Raw genomic sequence first — 14,597 nt, 5'->3', positions numbered from 1 at the left:
AATTGAAAACCAGGAAACGAAACTAACATTTTACAACCACCTAATCTTTGATAAACCAAACAAGAACATACCTTGGGGGAAAGACTCCCTATTCAATAAATGGTGTTGGGAGAACTGGATGTCTACATGTAAAAGACTGAAACTGGACCCATACCTTTCCCTACTCACAAAAATTGATTCAAGATGGATAAAGGACTTAAATTTAAGGCATGAAACAATAAAAATCCTCCAAGAAAGCATAGGAAAAACACTGGAAGATATTGGCCTGGGAAAGACTTCATGAAGAAGACTGCCATGGCAATTGCAACATCAACAAAAATAAAAAAATGGAACTTCATTAAACTGAAAAGCTTCTGTACAGCTAAGGAGACAATAACCAAAGCAAAGAGACAACCTACACAATGGGAAAGGATATTTGCATATTTTCTTTCCTTTTTTTTTTATTGTTGGGGATTCATTGAGGGTACAATAAGCCAGTTACACTGATTGCAATTGTTAGGTAAAGTCCCTCTTGCAATCATGTCTTGCCCCCATAAAGTGTGACACACACTAGGGCCCCACCCCCCTCCCTCCATCCCTCTTTCTGCTTCCCCCCCATAACCTTAATTGTCATTAATTGTCCTCATATCAAGATTGAGTACATAGGATTCATGCTTCTCCATTCTTGTGATGCTTTACTAAGAATAATGTCTTCCACTTCAATCCAGGTTAATACGAAGGAGGTAAAGTCTCCATTTTTTTTAATGGCTGAATAGTATTCCATGGTATACATATACCACAGCTTGTTAATCCATTCCTGGGTTGGTGGGCATTTAGGCTGTTTCCACATTTTGGCGATTGTAAATTGAGCTGCAATAAACAATCTAGTACAAGTGTCCTTATGATAAAAGGATTTTTTTCCTTCTGGGTAGATGCCCAGTAATGGGATTGCAGGATCAAATGGGAGGTCTAGGTTGAGTGCTTTGAGGTTTCTCCACACTTCCTTCCAGAAAGGTTGTACTAGTTTGCAGTCCCACCAGCAGTGTAAAAGTGTTCCCTTCTCTCCACATCCACGCCAGCATCTGCAGTTTTGAGATTTTGTGATATGGGCCATTCTCACTGGGGTTAGATGATATCTCAGGGATGTTTTGATTTGCATTTCTCTAATATATAGAGATGATGAACATTTTTTCATGTGTTTGTTAGCCATTTGTCTGTCGTCTTTAGAGAAAGTTCTATTCATGTCTCTTGCCCATTGATATATGGGATTGTTGGCTTTTTTTATGTGGATTAATTTGAGTTCTCTATAGATCCTGGTTATCAAGCTTTTGTCTGATTGAAAATATGCAAATATCCTTTCCCATTGTGTGGGTTGTCTCTTTGCTTTGGTTATTGTGTCCTTAGCTGTACAGAAGCTTTTGAGTTTAATAAAGTCCCACTTGTTTACCTTTGTTGTTGTTGCAATTGCCATGGCAGTCTTCTTCATGAAGTCTTCCCCCAGGCCAATATCTTCCAGTGTTTTTCCTATGCTTTCTTTGAGGATTTTTCTTGTTTCATGCCTTAAATTTAAGTCCTTTATCCATCTTGAGTCAATTTTTGTGAGTGGGGAAAGGTGTGGGTCCAGTTTCAGTCTTTTACATGTAGACATCCAGTTCTCCCAACACCATTTATTGAATAGGGAGTCTTTCCCCCAAGGTAAGTTCTTGTTTGGTTTATCGAAGATTAGGTGGTTGTAAGATGTTATTTTCATTTCTTGGTGTTCAATTCGATTCCAAGTGTCTATGTCTCTGTTTTTGTGCCAGTACCATGCTGTCTTGAGCACTATGGCTTTGTAGTACAGACTAAAATCTGGTATGCTGATGCCCCCAGCTTTATTTTTGTTACTAAGAACTGCCTTAGCTATACGGGGTTTTTTCCGGTTCCATACAAAACGCAGAATCATTTTTTCCAAATCTTGAATGTATGATGTTGGTACTTTGATAGGAATGTCATTGAATAGGTAGATTGCTTTGGGAAGTATAGACATTTTAACAATGTTGATTCTTCCAATCCATGAGCATGGTATGTTCTTCCGTTTGTTAATATCCTCTGCTATTTCCTTTGTGAGGAGTTCATAGTTTTCTTTATAGAGGTCCTTCACCTCCTTCGTTAGGTATATTCCTAGGTATTTCATTTTCTTTGAAACTATGGTGAAGGGAGTTGTGTCCTTAATTAGCTTCTCATCTTGACTGTTATTGGGGTATACAAAGGCTACTGACTTGTGGACATTGATTTTATATCCTGAAACATTACTATATTTTTTGATGACTTCTAGGAGTCTTGTGGTTGAGTCTTTGGGGTTCTCTAAGTATAAGATCATGTCGTCAGCAAAGAGGGAGAGTTTGACCTCCTCTGCTCCCATTTGGATTCCCTTCATTTCCTTGTCTTGTCTAATTGTATTGGCTAGAACTTCCAGCACTACGTTGAATAGTAAAGGTGACAGAGGACAACCTTGTCTGGTTCCAGTTCTAAGAGGAAAAGCTTTCAGTTTTACTCCATTCAGTAAAATATTGGCTGTGGGTTTGTCATAGATAGCTTCAATCAGTTTTAGAAATGTGCCACCTATGCCTATACTCTTCAGTGTTCTAATTAGAAAAGGATGCTGGATTTTATCAAATGCTTTTTCTGCATCTATTGAGAGGATCATGTGATCTTTATTTTTGCCTCTGTTAATATGGTGGATAACGTTTATGGACTTGCGTATGTTAAACCAGCCTTGCATCCCTGGGATGAAGCCTACTTGATCATGATGAATGACTTTTTTGATGATAAGCTGTAATCTATTGGCTAGGATTTTGTTGAGAATTTTTCCGTCTATATTCATGAGTGAGATTTGTCTGAAATTCTCCTTTTTGTTTGGGTCTTTTCCTGGTTTTGGTATCAGAGTGATGTTTGCTTCATAGAATGTGTTGGGGAAGATTCCTTCTTCCTCAGTTTTTTGGAATACATTCTGCAGTACAGGAATCAGCTCTTCCTTGAAGGTTTGATAGAATTCTGGAGTGAAGCCATCTGGACCAGGGCATTTTTTAGTTGGAAGATTTTTTATTGTTTCTTTGATCTCAGTGCTTGAAATTGGTCTGTTCAGGAGGTCTATTTCTTCCTGTCGAAGTCTAGGGAGAGGGTGTGATTCCAAATATTGATCCATTTCCTTCACATTGTCAAATTTCTGGGCATAGAGTTTCTGGTAGTATTCAGAGATGATCTCTTGTATCTCTGTGGGATCAGTTGTTATATCCCCTTTGTCGTTTCTGATTGAGGTTACTAGAGATTTTACTTTTCTATTTCTAGTTAGTCTGGCCAATGGTTTATCTATTTTATTTATTTTTTCAAAAAACCAACTCCTTGTTTCATTAATTTTCTGAATGATTCTTTTGTTTTCAATTTCATTGATCTCTGATTTGATTTTGGATATTTCTTTTCTTCTACTGAGTTTAGGCTTAGATTGTTCTTCTTTTTCCAATTCCATAAGATCTCTTGTGAGATTGTTGATGTGCTCTCTTTCTGTTTTTCGAATGTAGGCATCTAAAGCCATGAATTTTCCTCTCAAAACTGCTTTTGCAGTATCCCACAGGTTTTGGTAGCTTGTGTCTTCATTGTTGTTATGCTGAAGGAAGTTAATGATTTCCTGTTTTATTTCTTCCTGCACCCATCTGTTATTCAACAGAAGATTGTTTAATTTCCATGCCTTTGGGTAGGGTCGAGCATTTTTTTTAGAGTTGAGTTCCACCTTTAGTGCCTTATGGTCTGAGAAGATACAAGGTAAAATTTCAATTGTTCTGATTCTGTTGATATTTGTTTTGTGTCCCAGGATATGATCAATTTTGGAGAATGTTCTATGGGGTGATGGGAAGAATGTATATTCTTTATCTTTGGGGTGGAGTGTTCTATATGCATCTATCAAGCATAGTTGTTCTAAGGTCTCATTTAAATCTCTTATAACTTTGTTTAATTTCTGTTTAGAGGATCTGTCCAGCTCTGTAAGAGGTGTGTTAAAGTCCCCTGTTATGATGCTATTATCAGATATCATATTGCTCAGACTGAGTAAGGTCTGCTTCAAGAATCTGGGAGCATTCAAATTGGGTGCATAAATATTTAGAATTGAAAGGTCTTCTTGTTGTAGTTTTCCCTTGACCAATATAAAGTGACCATCTTTGTCTTTTTTGACTTTAGTTGCTTTAAATCCACATGTATCTGAAAATAAGATTGCAGCTCCTCTTTTCTTCTGAATTCCATTTGCCTGAAAAATTGTCTTCCAACCCTTGACTCGGAGCTTTAATTTGTCTTTTGAAGCCAGGTGTGTTTCTTGCAGACAGCAAATGGATGGCTTGTGTTTTTTAATCCAGTCAGCCAATCTCTGTCTCTTCAGTGGGGAATTCAAGCCATTAACATTTATTGAGATAATTGATAAGTGTGGTAGTATTCTATTCATCTTATTTTGTGAGAGTCCATTGCTTAGTTTTATCTTTTGCATCAGTGTGGAGGTTCGGTTCTGTCGTTTGATTTCTGAGTTCTTACTTTGCTGCTGATCCATTGTGGTGGTCAGTGTGCAGAACAGGTTGAAGTATTTCCTGTAGAGCTGGTCTTGTTGTGGCGAATTTCCTCAATGTTTGTATATCCGTAAATGATTTGATTTCTCCATCAATTTTGAAGCTTAGCTTAGCAGGGTACAGAATTCTGGGCTGGAAATTGTTCTGTTTAAGTAGATTAAAGGTAGATGACCATTGTCTTCTTGCCTGGAAAGTTTCATTAGAGAAGTCTGCAGTAACTCTGATGGATTTGCCCCTTTAGGTCAACTGGCGATTACTCCTGGCAGCTTGGAGAATCTTTTCTTTTGTCTTGACTTTGGACAGGTTCATCACAATGTGTCTTGGAGAAGCTCGGTTAGAGTTGAGGCGACCTGGGGTCCGACATCCCTCTGAAAGCAGTGTGTCAGAATCTTTGGTGATGTTTGGGAAATTTTCTTTTATAATATTCTCTAGTATGGCTTCCATTCCTCTGGGGCATTCTTCTTCCCCTTCTGGAATTCCTATAACTCGTATGTTGGAACGCTTCATAAAGTCCGATAATTCTGACAGTGAACGTTCTGCTTTCTCTCTCTTCTTTTCTGCCTCTTTTACTATCTGAGTTATCTGAAAAACTTTGTCTTGTACCTCTGAAATTCTTTCTTCTGCATGGTCTAACCTGTTGCTGATACTTTCCATTGCATCTTTAAGTTCCCTAATTGACTGTTTCATTTCCTTCAGCTCTGCTGTATCCTTTTTATATTCTTCATATCGTTCATCTCTGATATGATTCTGTTTTTGGATTTCCTTTTGGTTATTTTCCACTTTATTAGCAGTTTCCTTCATTGTTTCCATCATTTCTTTCATTGTTTTCAACATGTGTATTCTAAATTCCCTTTCTGTCATTCCTAACATTTCTGTATAGGTGGAATCCTCTGCAGTAGCTACCTCACGGTCCCTTGGCGGGGTTGTTCTGGACTGGTTCTTCATGTTGCCTGGAGTTTTCTGCTGATTCTTCCTCATGAGTGATTTCTTTTATCTGTTTCCTTGCTCTAATTTTCCTTTCACTTCCTCTTGCTCTTTAAGTTCTTGTGCCTGTTGACTAAGGGTTACAGGACCAGAAGGGTGAGAAGTTTGAGGAGCAAAAAAGGGATGAAAGAAAGGAGGACCGAGTGATAAGAAAAAAAAGAAAGATAGAGAAAGGAGAGGGGCTGGGGATAAGGAATATTGACAAAAAGAAGAGAGGTACAGAAAGAGGGAGACAGGGCAATATAGGTGTACAGTAGGGTACTTTGACACAACCTTAAAAAACTCCACCTTCTTTGGGTGCCCAGTTGGGTGGTTCCCTTGAGGTCAGCAGCTCTTTGCTAACCTGATCAGACACAGTACCCCACCTCCACCAAGTAGAGAGGAAAGACAAAAATGCTATAAATCAAACCAAAACAAGCAAACAGAAAACTTTACGGGGATACAATTGGGTGAAAAACCAAATGATAGCTGTAGAAACACTAGCAAAAAAGAAGTTGTAGTTATTAAAAAAGGCAGCAATGGGAAATTATAATTAAACTAGAAAAGTTGAGAAAGAAAAAGAGATCTGTATGGAAAAGATTGAAATTAAAAAACAAAAGAACATCAACAACGTCAAAATAAACAAAGAAATAAAAAACAACCAAACAAAAAAAAAGAAAAAAACACACAACCAAAAACAAAGCAGTTTGTATATGTTATTGAATATTGTCTGGGCAACACGTGGTCTTATGGGGTATGAGATGTTAGTCACAGTTCTGATACGACTGGAGGCTGCTGATTTCTCAAACCCCAGCAGGTAGACACCCTAAATCTCTCTTCGGCCCACTTAAAAGGCACTTTGAACTTGTAAACTTGCTGAGCAGAAGCTTTCTCAGCTTTCTCGCTGGAATCACTGCTGAAGTGGCTATCCGCTTACCCAGTGTGCCAAAACCGGTCTCACTCTGCCCTTGAGGGTTAGGGCTGCAAGGCGGCTCAGACCCCACCCTTAGGCTACTTGGTTGCTGGGTTACAAGCTCCCACCCGTTCTAGCTCTGCGACCCTGAGGGCGGAGCTTGCCGGGGCAGATCACTGACAATGGTTCCGTGTGACCCACCGCCAAACACTATTAGCTCCGTCTGGCTCAGCGGCTCAGACTGGGGCCCTAGACAACGGCCAAATTTCTCCGCACTCCCGCTCAGGCCTTCCCCAGGGCAGTTCAACTCAGTGCCAAGCCCAAGGATATCAAAACAGTTCACAGGTAAGGCCTTTCTGGTTTGCAGTCTCGCTGCTACTGAACTTACTGTTGTGGGCGGGTTTAGACAGATCGAACACACGCGACCACTTGCCAGTTTTCCACTGTTTTAGTCCTCTTCTTGGGGTCCAGAAGTCTCTCGCTGACTCCCTGTATCCTCATAGGAGTGATGATAGGCAGTTCCCACCAGCCAGAGATGCCTGGAATCCTATCTCCCCAGACTCACTGTGCCCAGATGCAAGGAAGCTGTTACTCGGCTGCCATCTTCCTCCGCCCTCTAGGATATTTGCATATTTTCAATCAGACAAAAGCTTGATAACTAGGATCTATAGAGAACTCAAATTAATCCACATGAAAAAAGCCAACAATCCCATATATCAATGGGCTAGAGACATGAATAGAACTTTCTCTAAAGACGACAGACGAATGGGTAACAAACACATGAAAAAATGTTCATCATCTCTATATATTAGAGAAATGCAAATCAAAACAACCCTGAGATATCATCTAACCCCAGTGAGAATGGCCCACATCACAAAATCTCAAAACTGCAGATGCTGGCATGGATGTGGAGAGAAGGGAACACTTTTACACTGCTGGTGGGACTGCAAACTAGTACAACCTTTCTGGAAGGAAGTATGGAGAATCCTCAAAGCACTCAAGCTAGACCTCCCATTTGATCCTGCAATCCCATTACTGGGCATCTACCCAGAAGGAAAGAAATCCTTTTATCATAAGGACACTTGTACTAGACTGTTTATTGCAGCTCAATTTACAGTCGCCAAAATGTGGAAATAGCCTAAATGCCCATCAACCCAGGAATGGATTAACAAGCTGTGGCATATGTATACCATGGAATACTATTCAGCCATTAAAAAAAATGGAGACTTTATATCCTTCGTATTAACCTGGATGGACATCGAAGATATTATTCTTAGTAAAGCATCACAAGAATGGAGAAGCATGAATCCTATGTACTCAATTTTGATATGAGGACAATTAATGACAATTATGGTTATGGGGGGGTTAACAGAAAGAGGGAAGGAGGGAGGTAGGTGGGGCCTTGGTGTGTGTCATAGTTTATGGGGGCAAGACATGATTGCAAGAGGGACTTTACCTAACAATTGCAATCAGTGTAACCTGGTTTATTGTACCCTCAATGAATCCCCAACAATTAAAAAAAAAAAAAAAACATATATATTACCTCACATATTATTTTGTTGTCATGGGATTGCTTAAAATCTACTCTTCTAATGATTTTCAAGGCTATAATACATTTTTATTAACTATTGTCACGATGTTTTACACTAAATTTCCTGAACTTACTCCTCCTATCTAACTGAAATTTTTTGTCTTTGGACCAATGTCTTCCCAACCTCCCTCCCCACTTCCCAGGGAATTCTTGGTCCCTGCATGTTTCTTGCTTCTGTGATTGCTGGCTCCTCCTGCACTGCCTTGGTTCATGTTGGGCTTTTTATCTATTACTTCATCTTCTGAGCTGTCATGTGAGGCTACCTTTACTGAAATTGAAGGAGATGGAATGCAATTAGCGATTAATGAACACCAGATGACAAGTTAAAATGGAATATTAAACACTGTGTTAAACCTTCATCTATTCCTCCTGTCAGGAAGAGAACACAGGTTCATCTTCAGTCCTGGGGATTACCATTATCTTTTAGATCAATGGTTCTCAACCTTCCTAACGCCACAACCCATTAGTACAGTTCCTGTGGGTTGCGACCCACAGGTTGAGAATGCTATTCTAGATCTTTCTCCCTCTCTCATGAGACCAGTTACTGTCTTAGCAGTCAGCTCTACTCCCTCAAACAGTTTTTACTCTTTTCTTTAGAGCAATTTAGGTGTCTCTTTCTCTCCAAACCATGTTCCAGGTTTTCTTTTTTATATAGCACACTAAAATTACATAAGCTGCTCTGTTCACCAAATGAAGATTTCTACCTTATTAATGCAAAATTCTGACATCAAAATTTTTCTTTAATTAGCATATAACAGCCAAAATTCCCAGATCTCAATCTTCTTAACCAACCAAAATCTATCTGAAGGATTTTTGGGTGCAACTATCAATTATTAAATGCCTTGGAATCTTACATGCTATTTTAGAAACTCTTTCACCTAAAATAAAATTTACATTGAAAAGTATAGAAAACATAAATGTACACTCTAATGAAGTGTCATAAGTGAACACTTATTTAATCATGTCTCAGGTCAAGAATAATATCAGCTTTTTCTGTGAGATGTGCCATGTAACCCTTTCTAATCATTTTCTAATTTTCCCTTGCATTACCCTGACCGATGTATACAACCCTAAATACTGTATATTAATTTGGAAAGCTTTGGAACTTTATGTAAATAGTATATAATAAGTTTATTTTGTGTGTAGTGTTTTTGCTTAACATTAATTTTTGTGATATCCATGTTATATGTAGTTACATCTTGCTCATTTCCTTGACTGTATGCTATTTTTTATTTTGAATAAAGTTATTAAAGGAGTATAATTTTTTTTTACATTTTTTAATGTTACTTTATTTTGCAATAACTTTTTAAAAAAATTTGGGGTGATATGATTATACATGTGATAAGTTTACATTATTTGTATTTGTAACATCCAAAATCTTAGTTGTAGTTGAGGGAGTACAATTCTTTTTCTTTCTTTTTTTTTTTTATTGTTTGGGATTCATTGAGAGTACAAAGAATTAGGTTACACTTATTGCATTTGTTAGGTAAAGTGCCTCTAATAATTGTGTTCCATCCCCAAGAGGTGTGCCATATACCATGACCCCCCCCAAGCTCCTCCCTCTTCCCCTCTCCCTGTTCCCCCCACTACTAGATCATCTACTGCCTTTATATTAGAATTGAGTACACTAGATTATTTCTTTCCCATTCTTGTGATGCTTTACTAAGAAGAATGTGTTCAAATATTTTTCTTACATGGATACCTTTCGTAATGTTTAAGTCATGGCTTTTGGTGTGCTGATCATCAGCATAGTATTCATTGTCTCTGATAGGTAGCTTTTTCACCTCCCTACCTCTCCCTCCCGCTTCTTGGTTCTCAATGTCCTTTATACCTCTTTGTGCCCATGTGTGTCCATCAATTAGCTTAATTATTAGAGAATACATGTGGTGTTTGTTTTTTCATTCCTGAGATATTTCACTTAGGGTAATGGTTTCTGGTTTCATCCAGGTTGCTGCTGAAATAAGGTATTATTTCATTCCTTTTTATGACTGAGTAGTGCTCCATAGTAAATATACCACATTTTATTTATGCACTCATGAACTGATGGGCACTTAGGTTGGTTTCACATTTGTGATTGTGAATTGTGCTGCAATAAATATTCAAGTGCAGGTACTAATTTGCAGTCCCACCAACAGTGTGTAAGTGTTCCTATCTCTCTCTATCCACACCAGTATCTATTGTTTTAGACTTTTGAATGATGGCCATTCTGACAGGGGTGAGGTGATATTGCATTGTAGTTTTAATTTGAATTTCCCTTATGATTAGTGATATTAAGCATTTCTTCATATGTTTGTTGGCCATTTGCCTGTCTTCTTTTAAAAAACTTCTGTTCATATCTTTCCCCCATTTTCATGGTTTTTTTTTTGTTTTGTTGCTGATTTGAGTTCTTTGTACATTCTAGATGCTAATCGTTTTTCAGATGTATAATTTCTGAATATTTTCTTCCATTCTGTAGGTTGTCTATTCTCTTTATTATTTACTTTGCTATTCAGAAGTCTTTTAATCAAGTCTCATTTATTTTTGTTACTGTATTTGCCTTTGGGGTCTTAGTCACAATTTTTTTTTTGCATAAGCTGATGTCTGGAAGAGTTTTTTCTTCATTTTTGTCTAGATTTTTTATGCTGTCATGCCTTAAATTTAAGTCTTTTATCCATGTGGAATTAATTTTTGTATGTGGTGAGAGATAGGTGTCCTGTTTCAGTTTTCTGCATGTGGTTATCCAGTTTTCCCAGCACTGTTTATCAAATAGTGCTTCCTTTCCCTACTATATGTTGTTGACTTCTTTGTCAAAGATAGGTTGGTCATAGCTATGTGGTTTTATATCTGCATTTTATATTCTGTTGCATTGGTTTATGTCTCTACTTTAATACCAGTACTGTACTGTTTTGGCTACTATAGCCTTGTGGTATAATTTGCAGTCTGGTAAAGTGATGCCTCAATTTTTGCTTAAGATTGCTTTGGCTATTCAGGCTCTTTTCTGTTTCTACATGAAATGTAGGATTATTTTTTCTAGATCTGTGAAATATGATGTTCATATTTTTATGGGGTTTGCATTGAATCTGTAAGTCACTTTGGGCAGTATGAACATTTTAATAATGCTGATTCTACCGATTCATGAGAATGATACGGTTTTCCATGTTTGTTGATCTGAAATATCTTCAGTACTTTTTAGTTTTCCTATTGAATTTTCTCATCTGCTTGGTTAAGTATATTCCTAGTATTTTATTGAATGGTATTGAGCCTTTGATTGGAATTTCAGCTTGGCTATTATTAGTAAACAGAAATAGTACTGGTTTATGTATATTGATTTTGTAGCCTGAAACTTTACTAGGTTACCAGGTTACAATGATTGCAATTGTTAGGTAAAGTCCCTCATGCAATCATGTCTTGCCCCCATAAAGTGTGACACACACCAAGGCCCCACTCCCTTCCCTCCGTCCCTCTTTCTGCTTCCCCCCCATAAACTTAATTGTCATTAATTGTCCTCATATCAAAATTGAGTACATAGGATTCATGCTTCTCCATTCTTGTGATGCTTTACTAAGAATAATGTCTTCCACGTCCATCCAGGTTAATACAAAGGATGTAAAGTCTCCATTTTTTTTTAATGGCTGAATAGTATTCCATGGTATACATATACCACAGCTTGTTAATCCATTCCTGGGTTGGTGGGCATTTAGGCTGTTTCCACATTTTGGCGACTGTAAATTGAGCTGCAATAAACAGTCTAGTACAAGTGTCCTTATGATAAAAGGATTTCTTTCCTTCTGGGTAGATGCCCAGTAATGGGATTGCAGGATCAAATGGGAGGTCTAGCTTGAGTGCTTTGAGGTTTCTCCATACTTCCTTCCAGAAAGGTTGTACTAGTTTGCAGTCCCACCAGCAGTGTAAAAGTGTTCCCTTCTCTCCACATCCACGCCAGTTTTGAGATTTTGTGATGTGGGCCATTCTCACAGGGGTTAGATGATATCTCAGGGTTGTTTTGATTTGCATTTCTCTAATATATAGAGATGATGAACATTTTTTCATGTGTTTGGTAGCCATTCGTTTGTCGTCTTTAGAGAAAGTTCTATTCATGTCTCTTGCCCATTGATATATGGGATTGTTGGCTTTTTTCATGTGGATTAATTTGAGTTCTCTATAGATCCTAGTTATCAAGCTTTTGTCTGATTGAAAATATGCAAATATCCTTTCCCATTGTGTAGGTTGTCTCTTTGCTTTGGTATTGTCTCCTTAGCTGTACAGAAGCTTTTCAGTTTAATGAAGTTCCATTTGTTTATTTTTGTTGTTGTTGCAATTGCCATGGCAGTCTTCTTCATGAAGTCTTTCCCCAGGCCAATATCTTCCAGTGTTTTTCCTATGCTTTCTTTGAGGATTTTTCTTATTTCATGCCTTAAATTTAAGTCCTTTATCCATCTTGAATCAATTTTTGTGAGTGGGGAAAGGTGTGGGTCCAGTTTCAGTCTTTTACATGTAGACATCCAGTTCTCCCAACACCATTTATTGAATAGGGAGTCTTTCCCCCAAGGTATGTTCTTGTTTGGTTTATCAAAGATTAGGTGGTTGTAAGATGTTATTTTCATTTCTTGGTGTTCAATTCGATTCCAAGTGTCTATGTCTCTGTTTTTGTGCCAGTACCATGCTGTCTTGAGCACTATGGCTTTGTAGTACAGACTAAAATCTGGTATGCTGATGCCCCCAGCTTTATTTTTATTACTAAGAACTGCCTTAGCTATACGGGGTTTTTTCCGATTCCATACAAAACGCAGAACCATTTTTTCCAAATCTTGAAAGTACGATGTTGGTATTTTGATAGGAATGGCATTGAATAGGTAGATTGCTTTGGGAAGTATAGACATTTTAACAATGTTGATTCTTCCAATCCATGAGCATGGTATGTTCTTCCATTTGTTAATATCCTCTGCTATTTCCTTTCTGAGGATTTCATAGTTTTCTTTGTAGAGGTCCTTCACCTCCTTTGTTAGGTATATTCCTAGGTATTTCATTTTCTTTGAAACTATGGTGAAGGGAGTTGTGTCCTTAATTAGCTTTTCATCTTGACTGTTATTGGTGTATACAAAGGCTACTGACTTGTAGACATTGATTTTATATCCTGAAACATTACTGTATTTTTTGATGACTTCTAGGAGTCTTGTGGTTGAGTCTTTGGGGTTCTCTAAGTATAAGATCATGTCGTCAGCAAAAAGGGAGAGTTTGACCTCCTCTGCTCCCATTTGGATTCCCTTTATTTCCTTTCTTGCCTAATTGTATTGGCTAGAACTTCCAGCACTACATTGAATAGTAAAGGTGACAGAGGACAACCTTGTCTGGTTCCAGTTCTAAGGGGAAAAGCTTTCAGTTTTACTCCATTCAGTAAAATATTGGCTGTGGGTTTGTCATAGATAGCTTTAATCAGTTTTAGAAATGTGCCACCTATGCCTATACTCTTCAGTGTTCTAATTAGAAAAGGATGCTGGATTTTATCAAATGATTTTTCTGCATCTATTGAGAGGATCATGTGATCTTTATTTTTGCCTCTGTTAATATGATGGATAACGTTTATGGACTTGCGTATGTTAAACCAGCCTTGCATCCCTGGGATGAAGCCTACTTGATCATGATGAATGACTTTTTTGATGATAAGCTGTAATCTATTGGCTAGGATTTTGTTGAGAATTTTTGCATCTATGTTCATGCGTGAGATTGGTCTGAAATTCTCTTTTTTGTTTGGGTCTTTCCCTGGTTTTGGTATCAGGGTGATGTTTGCTTCATAGAATGTGTTGGGGAAGATTCTTTCTGCCTCAATTTTTGGAATAATTTCTGCAGTACAGGAATCAGCTCTTCCTTGAAGGTTTAATAGAATTCTGGATTGAAGCCATCTGGACCAGGGTATTTTTTGGTTGGAAGATTTTTTATTGTTTCTTTGATCTCAGTGCTTGAAATTGGTCTGTTCAGGAGCTCTATTTCTTCCTGGCTGAGTCTAGGGAGAGGTGTGATTCCAAATATTGATCCATTTCTTTCACATTGTCAAATTTCTGGGCATAGAGTTTCTGGTAGTATTCAGAGATGATCTCTTGTATCTCTGTGGGATCAGTTGTTATTTCCCCTTTATCATTTCTGATTGAGTTTACTAGAGATTTTACTTTTCTGTTCCTCGTTAGTCTGGCCAATGGTTTATCTATTTTATTTATTTTTTCAAAAAACCAACTCCTTGTTACATTAATTTTCTGAATGATTCTTTTGTTTTCAATTTCATTGATCTCTGATTTGATTTTGGAGATTTCTTTACTTCTACTGAGTTTAGGCTTAGATTGTTCTTCTTTTTCCTATTCCATAAGATCTCCTGTGAGATTGTTGATGCGCTCTCTTTCTGTTTTTCAAACGTAGGCATCTAAAGCGTTGAATTTTCCTCTCAAAACTGCTTTTGCAGTATCCCACAGGTTTTGGTAGCTCGTGTCTTCATTGTTGTTATGCTCAAGGAAGTTAATGATTTCCTGTTTTATTTCTTCCTGCACCCATCTGTTATTCAACAGAAGATTGTTTAATTTCCATGTCTTTGGGTGGG

Source organism: Nycticebus coucang, chromosome 6 (genome assembly GCF_027406575.1).
Source record: "Nycticebus coucang isolate mNycCou1 chromosome 6, mNycCou1.pri, whole genome shotgun sequence".
Lineage (NCBI taxonomy): Eukaryota > Metazoa > Chordata > Mammalia > Primates > Lorisidae > Nycticebus > Nycticebus coucang.
The sequence above is the reverse complement of the archived record's forward strand: the minus strand, read 5'-3'. Positions refer to the sequence as shown.